This window comes from Podarcis gaigeae (assembly GCF_964106915.1).
Source record: "Podarcis gaigeae genome assembly, chromosome: 10".
Taxonomy (NCBI): domain Eukaryota; kingdom Metazoa; phylum Chordata; class Lepidosauria; order Squamata; family Lacertidae; genus Podarcis; species Podarcis gaigeae.
The window spans coordinates 41,877,764-41,899,975 of record NC_139686.1 but is presented as its reverse complement, the minus strand read 5'-3'; the positions used below and the strand labels follow the sequence as shown (position 1 = coordinate 41,899,975).

Sequence of the window (22,212 nt, the reverse complement as noted above, 5' to 3'; positions counted from 1 at the left end):
GAAGCTTTCAGCATCGGTTTATTTAGCTTGGGGGGGGGGGAGAGGGGAATCATCTGTCTAATTTCTATGTCAGACAGCTGTCAAGGCAAGGATAAAATATGGTAAACTATTCTATTTGTTCAACCACAACTCCAGGCATTCTGGACACTGGGACCCAATCCACATGGGCACCCATCCCAGGACTGCTTCTTGCTTGCTCATGGAGTGCCTGGCACAAGAACCAACCTGTAGGCACTCCTTTACTTTTGCCCCTTTATTATGGGATTTCCAGTGACTCCCCCCATACTTATTATGTTGTTTTTGCACTGTGCTTTCCATCTGAAGCAGCTATGCAGTTGCCGTATTATTGCTAGAAGCCCCATGGAGGCTTCTTGGCAGAGCTAGTGATAGTGGGAGGAGGAATGAGATGAGTATGGAAACCAATTTGGGGGTTGGGCCCTGTTGCTTAGGAGATATACCAGCGACAGCGGATGAGATGTCGGTTGCAGCAGCACAAACAGACTTGCTGCTTTTGCTGTAGGTCTTTTGTTGTAGTTTTATACTCTGATATTTTGAGATTATTTTAATGTTGTTCTGTACATTATCAGTTTGCCAGCCATCATTAAATTAGAATGTAGCTTAAAAGCAACTGCATGCAACTTGAGGGTGCATCACCTTCAAATATCTAAAGGGCTGTCACATGGAGGATGGAGCAAGCTTGTTTACTCCTGTTCTGGAGGCTAGGACCCAAACCAATGGTTACAAGAAAGGAGATTCTGACTAAACATCAGGAAGAGCTTTCTGACAGTAAAAGTTGTTCAACAATGGAATGGACTCCCTTGGGAGTCCAGTGGTGGACTCTCCTACCTTGGGGGGTTTTAAGCAGAGGTTGGATGGCCATCTGTCATGCATGATCTAGTTGAGATTCCTGCATTGTGGGGGGTTGAACGAGGTGATTCTCTGGGTACCTTCCAGCTCTTCAGTTCTATTATACCTCTGTCTATGCCAGTTTGCTGGCATGCACTGAAAGCAGCAGAAGCAAAAACACCAGCTTTTCTTGACACACAGGGCATTGAAGGTGCTGTGAAGGCACATATGCCAGGAGAACAGGGTGTGTAATCCATTGGTATGGCCCTGCATACTCAGCCCCTGTTCTTAAATGTTCCGTGTATTGCATTTACAAGAAACAGCACATTTTGTTTCTACACATCAGAACACTGCTAATGGATGTTTTAATGCTTCAGGATAGAGCACAGAGCTTAGGCCTTTCTGTCAGATCTGGCTGCCACAAGTCACAAACCACTGTTGCAGTCCAGGCAAAGTTCCAGTTTGAAGAGGAAGTCTTTCATAGTCCTTCCAGGTTGGGGTTTGTGGGTGGCGAGAGGCAATGGCCAATCTGGGCAATCCCAGCCACTCATGAAAGGCAGGTTGCTTCCAGATGGTCTATTTACTGAGCATTCATCCTGATCTATTTGCACAAAGTTTGCGGGGCAGACAGTTAGATTATATTGGGTAATTATTGAGCGTTCATTGGACTTTGCCTGTGGGAAGGTTATATGGCACCACGTCAAAAATAAAAATAAAAAAATGCAACCCCACACCTTCCAGTGTGCTTCCCCCCAGAAGTGGGTTTGTTGTGCAAGAACAGCAAATCAACTTCAATTACTTTAATTTGAATTTGCCAGTCTTTCACAAGTTCTACTGAATATGCATCAGGGCCAAGTCTGCTCCTGGGCTATACCTGTTTACGTATAATATGTGTATACTGTCCTACAGTCTACAAATAATAAGAGACAGAGATACTAGCAGGGATGCAACAGATAATAAGGGCAATGATAAACGACACTTATTTAGTATGGACACTGCTGACAACTGTACAAACTGCACAGACGCCACCTGTAGCTATCTTGGTCAGGTGCAGGCGATTTTGCCAACTCTGAAATATGTAGGCTAAACTGTGGTGATTGATATACTGATAGCCTTTCCACACTTGCCATTTATAGTGGCATAGTTTCTGCCTGAGCTGACGTTATTAAGAGGTCATTTGAAGATGATTGTCTGCTCTGTTGGTGCATGCCGCTGTTATTAGAGAGTGAATGCAGGGTTTTTCCTGTGCACACTGATGGTAGGTTGTGCCCAAACTGATGCATGGGTGTGATCCTCAAGTTCAAGCCAGTAAATGTTGGAGTTACCAGCATGCACACGGAGACAGACATTTTGCAGTTTTTGTGTGTGCATATTTAATACCTAGCATTCTGGAATTCTAATCTTGTGGAAGTGTAGGAGATCAGAAGAGGTACTACATAGAATCACAGAATCATAGAGTTGGAAGAGACCACAAGGGCCATCGAGTCCAACCCCCTGCCAAGCAGGAAACTAAAGTCCTAAAGGCATGGCGACTCCCATGATCCTTTGCAACCTGACTGGGTTCTAGCCAGTGCCTTGCAGTATCTTGCCCAGCCAAGAAGCCCATTGGCTAAAGTGAAGAGACACTCCCACAATCCTTTGCTGTTATACTTCAGACAAGCTAGATGCCCGTTGACTTTCTTGGCCAACATCCAGGCTTGAGATATGGCCAGCCTGGTTATTGTGACAAAATTTTGTCTGCAGTTAATGATTGCTGTCATGGGCAGTACTTTGACTCAGTGCCATCATCTTTATCTGCTATATCTCTTGTTTGAACTGACTTCACATGTGGACAACTTGTGTTAGTCAAGAGAAAAATGGGACAAAACATGTCTCTCCAAAACCATGCCCACCAACCCCCAACCCCTCCATACAAAAAATGCAGGAAGATGCTTGTACATATGCCACACAAATGAAAACACTGAAGATTTAGTCTGGACCTTTTGCAATATAGAAAGCACTTTTTAGTGCGTTATTCCAGAATACTAGCTGAATAATGACAAAGCTTTGTGGCTGCATGCCAAAAATCCTGAAAAAGTAACAACTACACCACTAAAAATGATTAGTGCAGAAAGACCCTGAGTGGTCATCCTCAGGGTAAAGGATTGGACCTCATTGACCTCCTCTAGACCCATGATTATATGGGGTGGCAACATGTTATTGTAATTAGAATAAACTAATTTTATTAAGTTTTCCTAATCTGGTTAACAAGGCTAAGTGTAGGAGGGATGTGTAAAATTACATTAATTTTGCTTATGGAAAAATTAAGCCAGTAGTGATTCATATTGCTGGCTTTTTGGCAGAAGGTGTGAAGAAGATCTTGAAATAGAAGTGAATGCAAGGTGATAATCTGCCTTTTCAAATGTGCAATAAACATTCAGCCTTGATTGAAAAAGGTGCTATTGCGAATACCAGAATTGCTTTGCTCTGAAATGCTATTTATTCCTAGCACCTGAATAGGAGGAATGAGTCAACTTCTAAGCAAAGTGACCTATCGCCGGCTGCAGTTGTAAAATACAAGGTTAGGTTATGCTTCAACTGCAGAGAAAAAGAAAAGGAGGATTTTATTTCATGCATTTTGTTGGAAATAGTGGCATTTTCTTCATGTTTCTCTGCTTTACAGGTCTCTTCCCAATGACTTGTTCAATGAGTATTCAACTTGATTTGTTTGCACAAAGTTTGCAGGGAGATCAGCCAACACTATGTATTTAGCATTCCTTCTGGATTTCTTGTGAGGTGGTTAGATGTTGTTGCACGTGTCTGTCAAATTCTAGTGCATTTTCCCATCCCTTTCCTTATCACAAGAAGTCGAGGGGTTTTTTTGGAAGAGGGTGGTTGTTGCGCAGGAGCTCCAAATCAATATTAGTTGTATAACCTGAATTTGCTATTCTGTGATTGAAACCCACCCAAAAGAGTGAGAGCCTGTAAATGTGCTCATTCTTTTTAAAGAAATCCAAAGAGCTGGAAGGAACCAAAATGGTATGCAGTTTAACTCTTCCCTACTTTCATGGCAGCCTTATAAGTTTCTCAGTTCAGGACTACTTGGCCAAGCATGCCACTGTCTTTCTGGCATAACATCTCCCAACTCAAGATATTACTCATATGGCCATCCACTGAGTGACTGAGTCTAATCAGAACAAATATTTCTAATAAATAAAGTAACTACACTCTAATATTATAGATCATCACAATGGCTGGATATGTCCATGTTTATTTTTGCAGGGTCACACCCACACCATATATTTAAAGCACATTTAAAGCACGTGGCTTTATCCAAAGAGTTCTGGGAACTGTAGTCCCATAGAACTACAATTTCCAGGGCCCTTAACAAACTACAGTTGCCAGTAATCTTGCGGATTGCCTTCGGCACCGCCAAAAACTTTCCTCTTGTTTGTAGCTGGGTCTGTCCACCCCCCTACACTGCTTGGCATAGGGCCACCAACTTTGCTTTAGAAAGAAATGAATAAAAAAAATAGAACTCGGTTTTATTTCAGCATTATTTTTTTTGGAATATTGGATAGGATACACTTAGCTCAGAGGGGATATTATTGACAAATGCGTTAGCGAGCGTGATATGCTGCAATTATTGTCTTAGGTTCAAGTTCTACTTCCCATCGTGAATTATTCTCTGTTACATAATAATCTGGCTCCGCCGTAAAGATTTTGCACTTCATCTTTCTCCCCTTGAAGCTTTCTCCTCACTAGCATGGGGTTAATGCCAGCATAAAACAGTGTGAGGGAAGGCAAGGTAAATTGTAAAGGCAGAAGCAAAACAGGAGAAGATGTTCATATATGCCATTCCTTTTCTGTAACACAGCAACTGTTGCTGTTGCTCAGTAACAGTCAGGGATTGATTTCCGGACATAATTTTATAGAAATCTACACATAAAAATGCAGCCCTGCATCGCAAAGATTGCACTGTATGAATGATAACGCAAATTACCACGGTGCAGCTGGTGACTAAGAAAACATTTTGTCGAGGGTAGTGCTCCTGTACCCTGTAGATTACGTGCCAGAGATTCCATTAGAATAGTGTAATGAACACCTGAACTCTGTGATATGTGAGTGATCTCCATCTGTGCTTTAAACCTTATTGATCTCTGAACAATGGAGACAAGATTAAATGGTGAACCTTAAGCCTCATGCAATCTGCTATTTAGGCAAATAGAAACGGCATTTTTAAAAAGCACAAAAAGCCTTAAACCACAACCTGTAACCACATGACAAACCATATTCTGGCTTACCATGTGGCGCGAACCAGGCTTTTGTGCTTGTTCAACAGTCAGCATTTTCACCATTTTCCTGCCATTACTTTGCTCATTTCTTCTTTCTTCTTATCCGTTTCCTCTCAGTTTTCTGGGCGAAGCTCTTACTCACCCACCTTCCTTCTTGGGGAGGGTTGCCATCCTATCTGAGAGAAAACAATACCATGGCTATTCATATTTTCATGACATGTTACTGGTAGGGATGTTGGAGAATTCCAAGGGAAATGGGAGAGGAAATTGCCAATGCAGTTGTACCTCAGTTTTTGAACACTGACAAACATTTCGGAACTCGAACGCCATAAACCCAGAAGTAACATGCTTTGGTTTTTGAACATGCCTTGGAAATCAAACATGCTATGCAGCTTTCTTTGAGTGCAATACCTGAAGCCTGGTTGTCAGCTATTGAGTTTCGGTTTCTGAACATTTTGAAACTTGAACCGTCTTCCGGAATGGATTACGTTCGAAAACTGAGGTACCACTGTATTCACTTATTTGTTCCACGTCCAGAACAGAAACAAATCGAGTGAATACATTCGGTCTTTGCTGTTGTTGTTGCTTTCTGTCTGCAAATGATACATACCGTATCTTTATTTCCTTTGCACTGAAATTAATGGGGTGGGATAACACAATCAGAAGTTACATAATTTTGCCACAATGGAAGGTTTTGGTGGAAGGTGAATTGGAGCGGAATGGAAACAGCGCTGCATGCAATGAATACAGACCAGAACAGAAAATGGCGCCATCTTACATCCCAGATTACTGATAAATTACTACTTATCTCCATGCCAGAACAAGTTTCACTTGCTGAATTTCTGGATATCAGAATATCAGGGCTGGGCCCTAAAAAGAGAAGAAAAAAACAGCAATGCTTTTCATTCTAGTGTTAATATAAGAGATCCTACATGTGTTAATTCATGTGTATATCTAAAGTTTAAAATTTCTAATTGCATACCATCTGAGGTCAAAATAAAAACAATAACAATAATCTGCTTAGTTTTGGCTAAAGCCATCTGAGTAGCAAGCCCCAAAGGGATTTGTTTTTAATATCTCATTTCTCTTAACTTTCTGCTCTCACTCAATTTAGGATAAAATAGATGGCTTTGTGCCTTGGAGAATACAATACAAATGCACACACACTCCATTCACCACATTCAGTTCTTGATTTTTACAAGCCTCTTATCTTTTGTGCGACTTCTTTTTCTGCAGCAGAATTAGCAGGTGGACTAATATGCATATGAGGCTGGAAAAGGACCCAAAAGAAATATTTGAAATTCAAAATCCATCGCTGGAGTTCTGAGGGGTTCCTTCTATACCCAAGATGCCAAAGGCCTTTTCCAAATGCTATTTTATATGCACCAAGCACCACTATTGTGAGGTGTTTTAATTCCCTCAGCTAATTTATATTTACCTATTCTTGTCTCTTCCTCGAACACTGACATCACAGCTTTCTAATAATTTATGAAAATGTGAGGAAAACGCATATGTGTGTGTAACGAGGATAACTTTCCCAGGGCTTTCAATTAACATATGTCTTCAAATAGGGATATCCCTTGGTTTTGCCGTTTGTAATAAGAGGACAATGTTGTTGCTTTATTTTGCTATAAAATCTGCTTTAGCCTCCACGCTCTTATAAAAGCTCTTGACCCAAAATGATAGTTATTGATAGATTCCATAAAATATAAATATTTATTGATAGATTCCTGTGTGCATTAGACGTTTTTCAAATATATTCTTGAAAGGAATGACACTATTTAAGTCCCAAAAAAGTTGTTCTACCACCTGAGGAGGGTAGACAATTATTTAGTATTTTATTAGTATGTAACAAGAGCTTATAGTGACTGGTGTGGTAACAGCTAAAATCTTGCATCGCAGCAGCCCCTCTTTTGTGGGTGGGGTGGCTGGCTGCTCCTGCCTTGCTGGCTTACTAGCAAGGTGCTTTAGTTAAGCTGAAAATATTGTAGGGGCATTTTACTATATTCTACACTCTCGAAGGACTATTATATTTGAAGCACAATGCTTTCATAGTGCTTGCGTGTATGGACTGTAGAATTTAAAACGGAGAAAATTTACCCATGATGATAAGAATTTTATTTTCCATAGAAACACTTTGGGCGGGGGGAAAACATCTTTGCCAGCCCTGGCTGCATTCTTAAATAATGGTCCATCATTTGCTCAGGCATCATTTGATCTTGTCTGACTAGGCGAAACCATGAGGCAGGCTAGCCTTCTATACCATTGCTGGAGATAAAGTAAATTTGCCGCTGCCTGGAAATTTGACTTGAAGATAGAGAGATATAAAAATACCTACAATAAATAAATCCCTACATTCTTACCAGTTGGTGCATAGTCTCTGGGATAAATGACAAGCACTCCTGAGCTTAATTTTACTAATATTCAATAGCTTTGAAAAAACAAGGCTGCCTGTGTTTATGTGTATGTTCTTTCAATGATTGCATTCTTCATTATGCCCCCCTGTGACAAAGTTTCTAGTTATGGGGTCCGGACAGAACTCAGAACTTCTCCTAACCTGATGACTGTTCAGAAAACAGGATAATGGAAGTATCCTCAGACTTCCAAACACCAGAGGAGAACTCTCATCCACACACTGAGAATGCGTGAACAGAGTCTTACTTGCTTATTTTCTAACAGAAGGTAGATTCCCATTTAAATATTAGGATCAGCTTCTTAAATGTATGAGCAATTCAAGGAGGGAACAAGCTGCCTCAGGAATTTGTGGGCTGTTTTTCTTTGGAGGTCTTCAAAAGATCAGGCACCAGAGGTACTTTAGTACAGGTCATATGATCTCCTGTCGTGAGATATAAGAGGGATCATATGGTTCATTTCCCAATGCTGTTGGTCTCCAACTTATTTGTTGTTGTATAGTCGTTTAGTCGTGTCCGACTCTTCGTGACCCCATGGACCAGAGCACGCCAGGCACTTCTGTCTTCCACTGCCTCCTGCAGTTTGGTCAGACTCATGTTTGTAGCTTCGAAGACCCTATCCAACCATCTCGTCCTCTGTCATCCCCTTCTCCTTGTGCCCTCCATCTTTCCCAACATCAGGGTCTTTTCCAGGGAGTCTTCTCTTCTCATGAGGTGGCCAAAGTATTGGAGCCTCAGCTTCACGATCTGTCCTTCCAGTGAGCACTCAGGGCTGATTTCCTTAAGAATGGATCGATTTGTTCTTCTTGCATTCCATGGGACTCTCAAGAGTCTCCTCTAGCACCATAATTCAAAAGCATCAATTCTTCGGCGATCAGCCTTCTTTATGGTCCAGCTCTCACTTCCATACATCACTACTGGGAAACTCCAACTTATTATCCCAAGCCAATTGCCAGGGATGTTGGGAGTCGTAGTTCAACAACATCTGGAGGGCCACGGAATCCTCATCTCTGGTTTATTTAGTTCATTTAATACTCGTGTCTTAAATGTAATCCTATACCGTTTAATCCTGTACATGTCTACTCAGAAGTCAGCCCCACTGATTTCAATGGGTCTTGTCCCCAGATAAGCGAGTATAGAATTGTAGCCTCAGTCAATTAGTGTCATTGCATCCAAAGAAGCCCTGGATCTGGTTAGACTAGTATAAGAAGTTAAGCTCTGCCATATTGTACATGGATTCTTCACACTCTTCTGTCAAAGCAAATAGCCCTTCTCTGATGCTTAGCATTTGAAACTTAATGTGAGGAAGATATAGGGCATTTAGAAGGCATTCAATTTCCTGTCACTATTTTTCATATTCCAGGAATACATATCCTGAGAGCCAGTTTTGCACTTAGAACGTTTTTTGTGTGTGGTGTTTTATTATTCCTGTATACTTATGACAAATGCTTGAAACGATTCTTTCCATTTTTATTTATTGGCTGATCAGAGCATTTGAGGCTGTAAAGAAAAAAAACCCATTGGCAGCAAAACAGCGTGAGCAACTTATTTCAGCTCAAACTTTGTACATTTCTTTGCCCATTGCTTTTTAAAAAAAAACTTATTCCAGCAAACCAAAACCTATGGACCTTGATTTCAGAATTTCTGCCAGGTGTAGCTTATATTTTTTTTACCAAACAGAATATGTTGCAACTATTTAAACCCAGCAGTAAAGGCCACTAACTTTTGTCAGCTGTAGGCAAATAAATATTGAGGAAAGTATAAGTTGGGCATTCAGATTTGTAAAATTTCCATTATGGAAGACTAGGTTTACTTCAGACACATGGGGAAATGCTTAAACAAGTCCATGCTTAAACACACATAGCAGTATATATTGAGAGTGAGTCCCTTTTTGGTCTGGAATTAAATGTTGCTCCTGGTTAATCATTGAATGATTTAATAACATCATCAGTACTGTAGGATATTGGAAAAAGACCTCTGAACCACAGTACACAGTCCTACAGGATTAGATCTGCAGAGAGAATTTGGATATGCTACCCTCGTAATGCAAGATGTTTAGGCTCCAATGTATACTAGCTAGCCTGGAAGTAAGCCCCACTGAACTCAGTGGGACTTGAATTTGGGTAGACATGTACAGTATAGGATTGCACTGTAATGCTCCAGAATTGTGCAGACTTAGATCCCATTGACTTCAGTGGGATTTAAACAGCCTTACCTTTATAAAAAAATGCAGTCATAGCTATGAGTGATAACATGAAGTATCTAGTGCATGAGGAAATGAAAAATAATGTTTAAACCTGCCTTATCTAGCTCAGCATTATCTACACCAGCATTCCCCCAAGTTGCTGTGTCCAGATTTTTGGACAAGTTCTTTCATCCCTGAATATTCGTCATGGTTGCTGAGGCTGATGGAAGTTCTTATCTAAAGCAGTGTTTCCCAACCTTGGGCCTCCAGCTGTTTTTGGACTACAACTCCCATCATCCCTAGCTAGCAAGACCAGTGGTCAGGGATGATGGGAATTGTAGTTCAAAAACAGCTGGAGGCCCAAGGTTGGGAAACACTGATCTAAAGCATCTGGAGGGCACCAGGTTGGGAAAGACTGGCCTGCCTTTGCTAGCAGTATTTTAGACAGGTGTGTTTCCTTGAAGAAGAAGAGGAGGAGGAGGAGTTTGGATTTGATATCCCGCTTTATCACTTTGCTTGTGGAGGAGCGGAGATGCGAACCCGGTTCCCCAGATTACGAGACTACTGCTCTTAACCACTACACCACACTGGCCCTACATTGAGAGGCATGGAGCCTTTCACAGGTAAAACCACCCTGGGATCATCAAGTTTAATGAAGGGAGTCCTCTGTCCCTGAGCTTTTGCCTTTCCTGAACGAGCAGTCTTTCTTCTGTTGGCTCTTGGAATAAAGTTCTTGCTGGGGGCAGGGGAAAGCAGCTGCTAAAAAGAAGGGGAGAAATTGAAAAGAAAGGAAAAACCCATTTGTACAGTCTGCTTTCTCACTTACAAAAAAGGGGACCATTTCACTAGGGACAGTCTGAAGTGCTAGTCTGAAGATTATTGCTTTGTTACTCTTACTTTACTATCTGGGCTCCTTCTTGATGACATAGCTTTAGAGTTATTATTACTGAACCCTCCAGGGAACCTACATATTTTCCATTTATCATGGTATCTGGAAGAGACACACTAAGGGTTTCTCTACCTATGAATTAATGGGAGGCTTCCATTCACTCTAGCTACTGTGAAGGGAAAATGTAGCTGCACTAGATACAATTGCAGACAGATTTTAGAGCAATCAACCCGTCTCTCCAAGTGTACTGGCTCGGTGCTTCCAGTTTGATCAAAATGACTTTAATTAAACTGGCTGAGATCATTTGTGAACTTTGGGAGCACTATGTGGGAAAGGTGGGAGGGCAACCTTATTTATTTATTTGGCAAGCACCTGAGTGGTTTACATAACCCCCCCCAACAAAATCAACATACTTTATAAACAAGCAGACTTAATAAAATTATCAAAATATAGATAGAAATCATATGTACACACACTCGCTTGCAAGGGACAAAAGCACCCCACAAAATTTAGTGGAACTTGATTTCAAGGGACCATACATATAATTAGTGCCTTTTTTCCAAGGGGTACTCAAGGGCACACAGTACCAGCACCTCTTTTTCTAGAAAAAAAGCACTACCTGCAGGCATCTACTACTTCCATTTCCACTGCTACACTGCATCATTTTGTACTAATTTTGCCATATTGTAACACGTGCCATTTAGGTCTCTTGGGAGGCAAGATGGAAATGTGGTTTTTTTTTGCAATATAATCAGTAACGGGAAAAAGTTTGACAATACCTGTGGGGGTGTGCATATTCAGAATTATATGTCAGTTGAAAGTCATGTGGGGGTGTCATTAATTTAGCAAAGTTTCTGTCTTAGCTTGCATTTAAAAGTGAATAGTTTTAAGGCACAGTTAATTGTTGTTAACTGCCCAGAGGACAATGTTAATTGGGTGGTATACAGATACACACACACACACACACACACACACACACTAAATTAAACAAAATCAAGAGGCTTTGTGAGCATCAAAGCATGGCTAAAACATTGTGAAAAGGACTGTGATAGCTGCTGACATGTCAGTCTTGAAAACATGCAGGTAGAGACTTTAAAGCATGGATTGTATTGATGTATTGATGCTATTACTGCTATTTATTTAGACAATATTGAAAGAGGATAATGCTTTTTGCTAAAGATGTAGATGGTTTTTGTACTACACAGGACTTTGCATTCCCAAAAATGATGCAAGCCATTCAAGGCAAAGAACTTGTGTAAATTGAATGGCTTGCATCATTTCTGGATATCCACAGTGTTGGGGAGAATCTGTATGGAAAGTGCAGGGAGCTCCTGCCAAAGGAAATTTTTGCCATTCCCGACTGATTATGCCACTCAAATGTTAATATGTGTGAATTATTTTATACAGATATGTTATTTGTTTTATTTATTTTTATTTAGAATGATGTAGATATGATTTAATCAGAAAACTGCCCAAGTGGTATATATAGTAAAATTATTTGTAAAACACAGATCAAAATTATCAAAATATTTTAAAACAAATATACACTATACAATAACAGATGTATTATATGTATGGGTAGGCTTGCTGAAATCAAAAGTGATAGGCAGGGAGTTTCAAAACATAAGTGCTGTCACACTGAAATATCAATGCTCTGCAAATGCAAACATTATATGGCACTTGTAAAAGTGTGAATTTTGCAGATCAAAATGGTCAAATATGTGTATTCCTTTGCAATGGGATTGCCCCAGCCCTTAGGAATTTTTCGTTATTAGTGTACTGTCATTGTTTTACATCAGGGATGTAGAACCATTTCTATCCAGTGGGTTGGATCAAAAACAGGCCAACTCTCCATGGGCCACATTTGACTGGTGGGCAGGTCTGCCTACCTGTGAATCACCTGACATCATATGATAGCATCAATTCGATCTGGAGGAGTGTCTCTGAGCTCTGCCAGAAAGCAGCAGGTTTGCATTTGGTGCTGAATTTAAGCAGCACAGATCTCAAAATCCCTTCCAATAAGTTTGGTCTCATGTCCATAAATCCAACTGCTTGACTGGAGGTTACATTTCTTAGAAAGGAAAGCCTTTGTTTGATGCTCAAGATCCCTGAGCAGTTTTTCATACTCAATAATTATAAGTCAGTGGGAGCTGTGTGCGCCTATTGCAGAGTAGACTTGGACCCACAGGCTATTTGTTTAAAAATCTAAAAGCTAAACAACTGTTTTCATTGAGCAATACACACATCACATCCGTTGTCAAATTTAGATCAAAGCAACTCAAGTCGAGGAAGAACAAAAGCCTCTTAACTTAGCAAACTCTTGCTTTTTCTCTCTAGGGAACTGCTAGACTCTTTGAAGAGCAGCCCCAGAGGCCAGTCTTTCACTATCTTTGCAGAGTGACTGACCCATGTCATCCTTCTATAGTCTCAATTTTGACTGCAACCCCTGGCATCAACCTGTAACTTTTGCAGACTTCCTTCAAACTGGCTGAAAGGGTAGGCAATTGTCTGCCATTCACCTTAAGAGCCCAAGAGTAGACTGACGTAACATTAAAAACAGCTCATACTTCAGATCTTTGCTTTGCAGATGAAAGGAGAGAAGTGCATTAAAGGAAACCAAGTGTTGCTGTCCATCCTCACTCACCTGCCTGTTCCTTGCTATTGCTGTTTGCTAAAGCAAACAGGGTGCCTGAGAGCTGGGTATCTTAGGTGAGAGGAAGCAACCTCAGTGCAAGCAAGAGGATTAGGGATCCCACACCATCTCCCCTCTGATTTGTTCCACAAGTTTGAGAGAGCAGGTCGTCCAATTTGAGCAGCACACCACTATATACATCTGCAAAAATCTCAGTCAATCCCCCCTCTCCAATTTTGCTCCCAAACTGATCAGCATGAGCCACTGACTTTGCTATTAGAGACAGGGCCAGTTTCACATGCAAGAGGGCTTTGGGTTAGAGAGTCCTCAGTGGGCCCAATGGAATGAGCTCCAAGCCAGTTTACCTGGTGGTGGTGGTGGTAGCAGCTTTCCAAAGGTTAGCATCCAGTGGTGCTGACTACAGCATGAGTCTTATGTGCTTCTTCCTCATTTTAATTTCCCCATATTGCAGCGCTGTTCATACGTATGGCATTGCTAGTTAGACATGGTGGTGTGGTGGACCTAGCACTGCTGGGTAGCCAGTGCTGCTGAGGTGGTGTCAGGTGGTGCCAGGTGGGCAGGGAGCCCAGCAGTGGCATAGAAAGGATCACTGGGGCCGTGCACATTGTCCCACCCTTACCATGGCAGGGTCAGCTGCATGGTCCTCGTGCTTCTGTCTGTAATGGCCAACAGGCCAATAAAAAGCAGGTCTGGCTGGACCCAGCATCAGCACTGGTGGGCCCTGCTGATGCGATAAGGCCAACCCAAACATTAGGCAGAATGAGGTAACTGCCTCAGGCAGCATACTGGAAGGTAGTGGCAGTAGCCCTCCAACTGCTAGAGGACAAAATTGTGTCCCACATGCCCAGCTTGCACCCCCCAAGTTATCTACAGCTACAACTCTGAGAATCTCTGGTCATTGGCCATGTTGCCGGGGCTGATGGGAGCCAGAGTCCAACATGGAACTGGTGAAGGGCAGGATATAAATTTAATAAAATAAATATAACACTTGGAGTGCCACAGGTGTCCCATCACTGGTATTTGAAGCCAGGTTATTTTTAGAGGGTTTTTCCCCTGTAGGGTTTCAGAAGCCTACGACATAAGCTTTAACGTGATTATCCTTTGAAGGAGAAATTTCTGACTGACATTTAATACATTTTGTTATGATGTCTGACAACTGTATTTCGCGAGCTTTGCCGCAATGAAATAGTTGAGGCGATGTTTGTGTGTGCTTAAAAAGAAAGTAAAGACTAGTTGCGATTATGCAGTCCTGACAAAGACATTGACTACCTTAAAACCTGGAGGAGGAGAATAGGATTGTTTCTCAAATGCTAATAAATACTAGCAGCATTATGGTAGGACTGAGTCTTGCCTTAAGAAGATAAGCTCCCTCTCCCTTTCTTTCCATGCTAAGAGGATAAATGCTTCAGCTGCAATTCAAATCTCTGTCAAGACCAATATTTCCCTAATATTCCAAAGGAAGTTGTTATGAGAAGCATGAAATGAAGAGCCGGTGTATATAGACCTCATGGGGCGCTGCTGGAAACAACTTGCTTTTAGTGCGTGATCCCTGCCCTACCCATAAGATTTAGAGATGCTTACTTTCAGTGCTGGGTTACCCTACTGACAAGCTAAGCACATGTTTGGGGCACCTACAAAGCAGGGGCAAAATAAAGGAATATGACATTTGATACATAAAAAAGCATAAAAGTAGTCATCTAGAAAATATAGAAAGAATATATTTTAATTTCAGCATACCTGTAAGTTTCATTTTTTAATGAAAAATCAACCTTTTATTTTATTGTTTTTATTTTGAATTACATATACAGGTAGCACAATAATCTTTTTGGTGCTCTAAAGGTCTCAATTCGGCCTGGCTTACTTTGGAGTCTACTATCATTGCACTGAGATTTTCCATGCAATGTGCAGACTCTTGTTGTAATAAAGTGTGTGTCTTGATTCTCCATTTAGAGCGGGTGTAGAGAACCTCTGGCTCTGCAGATGTTGCATTACTACATCTTCCATCATTCCCGGCCAATGGCCATGCTTGCTGGGGCTGAGTTGTGGCTCAGTAACATTGGGGGGCAGGTTCCCCACCCTTGATTTGGAGGCTAATGTGTGTTGTTTAACTTGCTTCAAAACGTGGTGAGCTGGCCGGCGGCATTTGGATACCCTTCTGTTCATTCTGCTTAGTGGGGGTCCTGGATAGCATCACTTGTTCCAGGAAATGTATGATATCAGAAGATCCAGTTGTGAGGTTCATCTTCTCAGGCTTGATGCCAATGATGCTTCAAGGAATGACTCAGATTAAACACCAGATTCACTTTGCCTGGATCTGCTTCCCCAGTTGCAAATTCTACTTTACTCTGCAGGGAATAGAATCCTGTGTATTATGCCTTTTGTAGTATTCTGAGGCTTTGTTTCAAGGTAGAACTGGGATTGACAAATAGCCTTACGTATGTTTTTCTACTAATGTTCAGACCTTCAGGTCCTTATTGACCTTTTGTACCTCAACAGAAAATGACTTACTACTTATAGCTTTGACTGCCAGTCTACAAGATATTTCTAGCCGTTTCTCAGTTACCTAAAATAAACTTACAAGACTTTTAAAAAGGAGAACTTTTTAGAAGCTTTTTTTAGAAAAGTAAAAATGAAAAGGTGACCCAGAACATAAAACAGACACCACCTCTACTTATTTTTTGGTGTGTAAAGGGATGGTTGATAGTTTTGTTGTTTCTGAAATATAGTACGATTCCTTGAAATTAATACATTCCAGTGCCCCTTTCCCCACTTAACTGTTGCATTAAAAAATAGGACTTCACAATAGTCAAGCCTGCTAGTGAATTATAGACCACTAGTTGCTTTATTTGATAGGGTGGGAGAGTGCTTATGAAAAGCCAGTCCTACTTCAGAAGCAAAAACTATATAAAACATAAGGCTGAAGTAGACATGGTTTTTTTAAAAATACAATATTGTGCTTCTAGAAAGGAATTGTAATATGAGACTTAAAGATTAAAATGCTTCCTAGCAGGGCCCCCTCATGTGGTGAAAATGTGTTGACACTGTTCTGTGTTTTCCTGGGCTTTTTCACCTGGAACGCAGTTCTGGCATCTCTCAGGTGGGCACCATTGCCCTTCTAACAGAACAAGGGAGGCATTCATGCACCTCTTTTTCTAGAAAAATAGGCACTGGTGTCATCCTAAAACCAACTTGTCTCATGTGATATTTGGGAATCAGGACTTTCAGGGCCTCTGCGCATAATCTCTCAAACTTGCAGAGTGAAAAACCCCCAGTATTTTGTGGTTGCTTTACCCAACAAATTCAATTTTTTTTTTGTCCTGTAGAATAGAATAGTAAATGGTAAAGAGCCTATGTCAGTGACTTTTGCTACTTAGGCTTAATGCTGTATATGCTGGTCCTATATGAACAAGCTATTGCCACAACTGTTATGAGCACACAGACAGAAAACAAAGTTGTTTTGAGGAGGGACCTGCTTCTTTAACATATTTTAAGGCCCCATTTGTTTAGGGGATTATGGCATGGTATGACTCTCTGAGCCCTGCTGCTTAACATCTGAAATTATTAGTGGAACATATGGATAGCTGTAAAAGGAGATGTCTTGAAAACACAATGCATGAGATGTACTCTCTGCTTTTCTTAGTTGCAGCTGCCAAGATCCAAAATCAGTGAGCCATTTTCAGTGTATTTCAGTACAAATACACTAGCACAGACTCTGGTCCTGGTAATTAACAAGATTTGCCTTATAGAAATAGATCCATTTTCAACTTTTAAGGTCTGCTAATATGATGGTGATTGAACACCTGGCTTTTTTTTTTTTTACTTTTAAAACAGATTTTTAACTTGCCTGGTAAGCCTGCACTGTCAATTCCATGTTCAACTATTTTATTTATTAATAAAATAATTTTGCCCCCTTTCTGATTTCGCCCCGTAAGACCCAAGAGCAGGATATAACAATAACAAATTAAACAATGAAAATTAAAAGAAAAAGGAAATTATTAACAATATGCTTTCTTAACTGCAAAAAGTCCTTTTAAAAAAGAGGTGTATTTGTTGCACTAAATCAACATCAATATAAATTTATGGATGTGGTCAAAGCCTTCCCACAGAATACAGTGGTACCTCGGGTTACAGATGCTTCAGGTTATATACGCTTCGGGTTACAGACTCCGCTAACCCAGAAATAGTAGCTCGGGTTAAGAACTTTGCTTCAGGATGAGAACAGAAATCGTGCGGCGGCAGCGGGAGGCCCCATTAGCTAAAGTGGTGCTTCAGGTTAAGAACAGTTTCAGGTTAAGAACGGACCTCCAGAACGAATTAAGTTCTTAACCTGAGGTACCACTGTACTGACAGACTGGAGGCACCCCAGAATTGTCGCTGTAGAGAAACAAAGTTTCTCTACAGTTAAAATAAAATGGCGGGGGGGGGGGGGAGAGAAATAGCCCTGTCCCCTGAGTAGCCTTAGGACTGGAGACAAGTGAGGTGAAGCATCTTGCTTGAGACTGACCTTTGCAAATGCTTAATAATAATAATAATAATAATAATAATTTTTATTTATACCCTGCCTGCCCTGGCAAAGACCGGGCTCAGGGCGGCTAACATCAAAGTATGATACATTATAAACATAAATCAAACAATCCATTAAAATACAGCTTAAAATCAAATTTGGAGCAGAATAAAATCAGATGGCAACCCATGGATTATAACTATAGGGGATGGGAACATTGAGTGCTCACTAGGCCCAACTGTTTTATATATGTCTTATATGAGCCGGTGGAAAGGGTTAGGGAAGCCACTTACTTATTGGGTCTTATAACAAAAGGGGGGGGCAGACTGGGCCCCGACCAAAGGCCTGTCAGAACAGCTCTGTATTTCAGGCCCTGCGCAAAGATGTCAAATCTTAGGCGAAACAAGGGCATTTTTTTTTTGCAATTTACTGTATACAGCTTTCTTCAGGTGTTATGATGGGGTAATAAGTCTTGATTATTATTTTTTATGTTTTGTGACTTTCTGGAAGTGGAAGAGGATTGGAAGAAATTTAAAGATTACCATCAAAAATATTGCAAAATTTATGAATGCTAAGATGATGTTGGTTTTAAAAATAATATGGCATTAGTGATTAAGTTAAGGGATGAAAGATTGGAGACATACTATGTTAAGTTAATATAATCAATAATAAGAACTGAAAGAGGGTAGGGATTTGCTGAATTTGATTGGAAAAATGGGAACACAAGAAAGGGAGGTGTGAGGAAGTCAAGAACCAGGGTTAAACAAATATAGAGTTAAAGATTGATTTTCTTTTGTCTATGTTTTTTCATTATCTTTTTTCTGCATTGTTTTATTATGTATTCTCTGCTTTACTTTTTGTGTATTTTTGTTATTTTTGTTTTCTCTTTTTATGATGTATGCCCTATTTTTTGCGTATTTTTGTTATCTTTGTTCTCTCTTTCTATGATGTATGCATTTTTATGTTTTTTTGTAAAACTTTAATAAATATATTGTATATATATATATATATAAGAAATTTGTTTAGTAGTGTGTGCTTTTCTTTTTGTAAATCTACCTAATAAACAAAAACAAAAACAATCCTGATTTTATTTTATTTTTAAGGGGTTTTCTCAGGACGGTGGACGCTGTCTGTGCTGTGTTAGCGGTGACACCCGTCTTCTGACAGGAAATGCTCATGTAGGTAGAAATGGGGGGGGGGGTCAAGGAGGGTCAGTGAGGGGAAGGGGGAGAAATGTCCTCATCTTCATCTGAAGAATGTTGGAGAGTATGTTTCCCCCCTGACTTGCAGCTTTCCCTGCAAAAATCCGCTCTTTAAAGTTGAAGTGCAACAAATAGCATAAAATCGTAGGTTTGGAAGGGACCCAAGGGTCATGCCTGCAAAGCTGGAATCTCAGATAAAGCATCCATGAAATTAGGCCATCCAACCTCTGCTTAAAAACATCTAAGGAAGGAGAATCCACCACTTCTCGTGGGAAAAGTTTTTCTGTATGTTTAGTTGGAAACTCCTTTCTTATAACTTGAAGCGATTGGTTTGAGACCTACTCTCCACAGCAGGAAAAAACAAGCTTCTTCCAATTTGTAATTTCCGTGGTAAGTGTGGATAAGCCCTTAGTTTTTGTTTCCTGCCACAGTGTTGAGAAATATAGTTACATCCAATTCTAATTCTACAATCTGGAATTAGGAACCTTCCACTGACACTAAAATTTCATGTCTTACAGCAGGAATCAGAAGCCCTTTTTAGCCTGAGGGCTGCATTCCCTCCTTTGCGGGCAGCCTTCTGAAGGCCTCATAAGATGGTAGGCTGGCCCAGAGACAAACGTTGGGTAAACAAACAAATAAAAACCAGTGTTTGTGTTGTAGTACCCTATCCTCCATTCAGATAAACAATAGGCATTGTCAGAGATGAAGGACACATTCTAGCTAGATGCAAAGCAGGGCAAGTGAGGGCTGTGGCATGGGGAGTTTTCGAGAGACTAGGTGGAGGGCTGCATTTGGTCCCTAGGTCTGAGGTTTCCCACCCCTTTCTTAGTGAAATAAAAACCATGCATTTCAACTGCAGATATGTGGTCTTTCTAGGGAAATGTACATACCAGATGACTCAGTCTCTCTGGAAAAGATGTGGTCTGCTTTCTTCGTTTTCGAAACAAACATGATCTTCGTAGTATATTGCCTTGGTTCAAAACCTTGCAAGATAAAGACAATAAATCTGTTTCAATAAACAATATATAAATACCTAACCATAGTCTCCTTAAATTATTGGTACTCCCATTTTTTCTCTCCACACAACTGAACAAAAACTTTCAGTAGAGCAAAAAAAAGGGGACAGAATGTAGATCTTATCAGCATGTGAAAAACCATAAGAAAACAAGGGCAAGTTCATACATCCATTTTAAGTGGTAGACTCAAGATGGGTGATAGCCAATTTACCTCCGACCTTGACTTCCATTATTGAACAATGGTGTGAAATGATAACAACCAATGATTTATGCAGAGGCTGATTACAGAAGCTTCACATGTTCGTGTTATCAAGTGCTGATGGCAGATAAAACCTGAATAATGTAACATGTGAATTCACCTTTAGCTTATTTATCTGAAACTCCTTATCTACACCAAATGGAATCCCAAAGAAAGAAATCTGTAAGAATAACACCAAATGCTGCAACTGTACATTTATTCTAAAGGGGAAAAGTTTTTACATGAAATATAATCTGAAAATTTCTAAAATTCTTATGCTATTGGCAAATCATAACACCAGTGTACAACATAATGCCTATACCAGAATTTTTTTGGGAGGTATTCAACATTAGTCCCATTCAGACTAGCTTTATGGAAGTTAATGGACATAACTAACTTGGATCCATTAATTTCACTGGGTCTACTTTGAGTAGGATTTAGTTACATACAACCCGTAATCTATATTGTCAACCCATATTGAAACACATTATTTGGTGAACCTGCAGATATTTAAAATCTGAGTTATACAAAATTTAGAAACCTTTGTATAAGTTATATAAGGGGAAAGGGGGTGGGTGTGAATCAAAGAGAACTACAGATTGGGCTAGAAAATTGGATGGTATTTGCTTTGGTTCCCTTTTGATTCCAGTTTAGACATAGGGTTGATCCTGCCAGTAATTATTGCTTCTAGATTCATGAGAAAATCTAAATGTGTCATATGCATGAATTAATTTCCCCACAGCCTGCCCAATTTAACTCAGTTCAGCTTAGAGTTGTTAGCTGCCACTGAATTGTGGTAGTTTCATAAATTATTGAAGTAATTTTGCTCCTAGTGTTATTGATCCAATGCATTTCACAAGTGTCTGTTTCATTTACTAGAAATAAACACAAAAGCAAAATGAACCTGGGTTTGTGATATTGCCTCAATTCAGAACTGGGGGAACCTGTAGCAAGAACATCTGCCGTTTGGAACTTTCAAGCTAATCACATGTCTATGGCAAACCTCTATAAAGATCAGGCTCAGTTCATAATTAATTGCTTTTTCTCCTTTCCTTCTGAAACTTAGCTGGAGGTAGTGGTGACATCAATAAGAAGAGATGTTGCTATGGCCTTCATTCACCCTGCAGCTATATTATGGCTGCCAAGACCCTGGGAAATGCATTTTCTGAAACAAATGCACTTGTGTTAGGATGAACTAGTAACATATAATCCGAAATATATGTCCTTCTTTCCAGTGTTCTCTTCAGCAATTTCAAAAGTTGCTGATGTTTCTGAAATTTATGTACGAATGCAATAAATAATTTGTTTATATGCAGCATAGGAACAGGGCAGCAGGCTGTTCACCCTGAAAATGAATCAAGCCCTCTTGAACATCAGTTCTTGTGACTGATTCCTTCATTAATTCCACCCTCCTTTCCTCCTCCTCTTTGCTCTTCGGCAAAAGCTAACTTGGAACCAGGCAGGTAGCAGTGGAGGCTCTAGCCAGCGTGGTTACTCCTTGGGTGAAAAAGGCCTATTTCACCTCCCACTCCTTTCTCTGCAAAATTGAGAGGAGGCACAGCCAGTGTCCTGACACAGCAAGTTTCCTTCTGCTTGGGGATAATGGGAGTTGAACTACAATTCCCACAATCCCTGTCAATTGCAATTTTCTGCCAGAGATTATGCAAGTTGTAGTAAACCAAGCTTCCTCAACCTTGGCCCACCAGATGTTTTGAGACTACAATTCCCATCATCCCTGACCACTGGTCCTGCTAGCTAGGGATCATGGGAGTTGTAGGCCCAAAATATCTGGAGGGCCAAGGTTGAGGAAGCCTTTGGTAAACTGATGACAGAAGTTTTAGGTTAGCTTTTGCCCCTAGGAGAAGATGAATTGGAAGGGTATGTACATAAATTGAATTGGGTAAGGCAGTTTGATCAAGGCAAGCTGTCCTTCCCATTCCAATCAGTTAAAGGGGTTCATCCTTTTTTTAAGGGCCACCACTCTCTCACACTCT

The 22,212-nt window shown here is 40.5% G+C and overlaps 1 long non-coding RNA gene across 1 annotated transcript in view; it reads left to right on the top strand.

Annotated features, from left to right (window-relative positions):
• Positions 1-19,837, top strand: part of LOC310825648 — a 29,013-nt gene extending 9,176 nt beyond the window's left edge. The window contains exons 3-4 of the long non-coding RNA XR_014555380.1: positions 18,866-18,940; positions 19,483-19,837. This is a non-coding gene — a long non-coding RNA (uncharacterized lncRNA). The remainder of the gene's footprint in view (positions 1-18,865; positions 18,941-19,482) is intronic.
• The last annotated feature ends 2,375 nt before the right edge of the window (positions 19,838-22,212 follow it).